At 37.7% G+C, this 3931-nt stretch overlaps 1 long non-coding RNA gene across 1 annotated transcript; it reads left to right on the top strand.

The window, feature by feature from the left end:
• The first annotated feature begins 982 nt into the window (after window positions 1–982).
• LOC143766296 (uncharacterized) lies at window positions 983–3609 on the top strand. Its single transcript, XR_013213556.1, has 3 exons — window positions 983–1195; window positions 2314–2350; window positions 3406–3609. It is a non-coding gene; the product is annotated as an uncharacterized LOC143766296 (long non-coding RNA).
• The last annotated feature ends 322 nt before the right edge of the window (window positions 3610–3931 follow it).

Here is a 3931-nt window from a genome sequence, read left to right as displayed (position 1 = left end):
TTTACCTCCCATAGAAACTCCTTTGCATTGGAGAAAGAACTGCTGATCAAAGGAGAAATAATTATGAGTCATTAAGAAAAAGATAACCTGTATAACATAATTGCACAAATCAATAGTGTAGTTACTGTACTTATGCAGATGAAATTCTAGTGCTTGAATGACAATGTTTTGTGGAATACAGGTATACAATGAAATGACATCACAACTTATCCATTGAAAACCATCACACCATGCAATATTAGAGAGCTGATGTAGAACATCTCTTGAGTCTCTCAAAAAACCTGGAACTCTCACAACCAATGGCTGTAGAAGAGAGTCAACCCATTGGCTTAGACGTTCTGTTAGAGAACCCATCCCTGATAATATAGGGCGCATTGGTGGAGGTGTAATACCTTTGTGTACTTTGGGTAAGCCATACATTGTAGGTATAGTGGGGCAATCAACCTTGAGATACTCAACATGTGTTCTGGTTAGAACACCCAAAGCTGCGCCTTCATCTATCAAGCTGAACAGTTCTTTTTTGTAAACCGATGTGGGATCTGAAGGCAGTTTTCTGTACGTTGTGGTGTCATTCAAGAGATTGTTCATCTGATCTTTATACATCAATGTGTCCATGACAACAATCAGGCCACCTTTGTCTGCCTTTTTTATAGTGATCTGGTCCATCTTTTTAATTTCCTGGAGAGCTCTGCGCTGCTTCCAATTTAAATTACCTTTATGTGTTCTATGCTGGACATGTGTGTCTAAAGATCTCAGATCTCGTTCAATGACAGCTTGAAATCTGTCCATGCAGTCAACACGTGATTGAATAGGATAAAATGATGGATTTTTTGTTACAAATTGGTCAGCTTGATTTACATCTCGGTTTAAAGATACATTAGACCCATTCAAGTCATTCAGATTTCTCAAAAGACATTGTTCATTAAACGTAAGGTCACAAAATTCATTCCTGACAGCAGAGGTATCCACAATGGAGCGCCGAGTTTCTTTCAGTTCCTCAGACATGGATTCTATGGATAATGGGTCTATTGAAACTGGTGGTGATGAAAACATCAATCAAAATGTGGATAACACCAACACCTACTACCGTAGACCAAGAAGATTTAACTCAAAAAACGCAAGAGGCGCGGGGGCCGCAAACACCGCAGGAAACTTTCGCATGGCTACCCGCAACAGAAAGTAACATCTTTTTCAGGTGATTTTTCTAATATTTTAAATATTTCTAGTTGTGATCTCTCAGTTGAACAATTGCAAGTGTTGTCCTTGGGACTCAAATATGCACCGGATCAACGGTTTGATTTATTTCATACATTGATAGACATCAACAGATTTATTCGTAATTTGACAGTCAAAAGACATTTTTTCAAACAGGAATCTACCTCCATTGTGGATACCTCTGCTGTCAGGAATGAATTTTGTGACCTTACGTTTAATGAACAATGTCTTTTGAGAAATCTGAATGACTTGAATGGGTCTAATGTATCTTTAAACCGAGATGTAAATCAAGCTGACCAATTTGTAACAAAAAATCCATCATTTTATCCTATTCAATCACGTGTTGACTGCATGGACAGATTTCAAGCTGTCATTGAACGAGATCTGAGATCTTTAGACACACATGTCCAGCATAGAACACATAAAGGTAATTTAAATTGGAAGCAGCGCAGAGCTCTCCAGGAAATTAAAAAGATGGACCAGATCACTATAAAAAAGGCAGACAAAGGTGGCCTGATTGTTGTCATGGACACATTGATGTATAAAGATCAGATGAACAATCTCTTGAATGACACCACAACGTACAGAAAACTGCCTTCAGATCCCACATCGGTTTACAAAAAAGAACTGTTCAGCTTGATAGATGAAGGCGCAGCTTTGGGTGTTCTAACCAGAACACATGTTGAGTATCTCAAGGTTGATTGCCCCACTATACCTACAATGTATGGCTTACCCAAAGTACACAAAGGTATTACACCTCCACCAATGCGCCCTATATTATCAGGGATGGGTTCTCTAACAGAACGTCTAAGCCAATGGGTTGACTCTCTTCTACAGCCATTGGTTGTGAGAGTTCCAGGTTTTTTGAGAGACTCAAGAGATGTTCTACATCAGCTCTCTAATATTGCATGGTGTGATGGTTTTCAATGGATAAGTTGTGATGTCATTTCATTGTATACCTGTATTCCACAAAACATTGTCATTCAAGCACTAGAATTTCATCTGCATAAGTACAGTAACTACACTATTGATTTGTGCAATTATGTTATACAGGTTATCTTTTTCTTAATGACTCATAATTATTTCTCCTTTGATCAGCAGTTCTTTCTCCAATGCAAAGGAGTTTCTATGGGAGGTAAACACTCACCATCTGTTGCTAACTTGGTAATGTCATATTGGGAGGAATTGTTTTTTTATTCGGATTGCAACCCATTTGCGATGGACATTTTCTGGTATGGTAGATACATCGACGATTTACTCCTCATCTGGAGTGGCGATGTATCTGCCATACCAGAGTTTCTTGTCCATCTCAATTCTAATGACTTCAATCTTCGCTTCACATGCAGTCATAATCCGCACATGATCTCTTTTTTGGACTTGACACTGTGCAGTACTGTGGGCCATGTTATTACCACCTCCACATTTCATAAACCCCTCTCTGGCAATAGCATTTTACATGCGTCCAGCAGCCATCCTGGACATACAATAAAGTCCATACCAGTGGGCGAGCTTACCAGAATAACCAGGAATTGTAATGATGCCAGTATTTTAAAGCAAGAGACCGATCTGTGTTGTAAAAAATTAGAAAAAAGAGGCTATTCTAATTGGTCTCTTGATAGAGCTAAAAATATAGTACAACAAAAAAAACGCAGCGATATGCTGGTATCAAAAAATAAGGAGAAAAAAGTGTATCAAAATCAAAAAACCTTTTGCTCTATCAAATATAGTCCTCAATACAACGATATTAAATCTCTTATCTTGAAAAACATTCCTATTTTATATGAGGACGAGATTCTTTCTGAAATTCTATCTTCAGGCTGTCAGGTGATTGCAAAAAAGACTACCACTTTGTCTGACATTCTCTCACCCAGCCTATTTAAATCTAGTAAAGTCTCCCATACATGGTTACACCATATAGGTTTTTATCACTGTGGTGCTTCTAAATGTCGCACATGTGCCCATTCCGTTGTCACGCATTCTTTTACTGATAGCAGTGATAAACAAGAACATAAAATCCAGCAATTTATTAACTGCAATAGTAAGAATGTGGTTTATATGATAACATGCATGAAATGCAAATTAAGTTACATAGGTTGTACCACTCGCATGTTAAAGATGCGTATCTCTGAACATATCACTGATATTGTTGTGTCCACTAATAATAATCGTTCTGTGTCTCATGCCTCTAAGCATTTTATCACCAGTCATCAAAGAAATACTGCATTCCTTCGGGTTGTCGGCATTGAGAGGCTTGGAGTGACAGCCAGAGGAGGAGACTTGAAGAGACGTCTTATGACGCGTGAAGCTTATTGGATGTTTTACCTTAACACTTGCCATCCCATGGGCTTAAATGCTCGCAAGGAAATCATGTTTCATTACTGAGAGATTCACATTGTCTAGTTGTACTATATATTTCACATATGTATATTATATATTTCTTTGTTTTTTTGTGATGTTTTTTGTGATATTTTTGCGTTTTTATTGTATATAATCACTGCTGCATCAGGTGGTGGAGTGATTTTCTGTGATTTTCACAGCTGCTATTTAAACCTCACTCTGGTGCATGGTGAGCAGCTTTGAAAAAGAACTTATTGTTCGAAACATGTAGCTTGCTGCTATTTCTTCTCCTGTGAACCATGTTTTTGGACTTTGGATTTTATCTTTAATAAATTTTGATATTTTTGGAAGCTGGATTTTCTCCTCTATTTGTTCTATT

This window comes from Ranitomeya variabilis, chromosome 1 (genome assembly GCF_051348905.1).
Source record: "Ranitomeya variabilis isolate aRanVar5 chromosome 1, aRanVar5.hap1, whole genome shotgun sequence".
In the NCBI taxonomy this organism is placed as follows: Eukaryota; Metazoa; Chordata; class Amphibia; order Anura; family Dendrobatidae; genus Ranitomeya; species Ranitomeya variabilis.
Note: the sequence above shows the minus strand (reverse complement) of the source record. Positions and strands in the feature narration are given on the sequence as shown.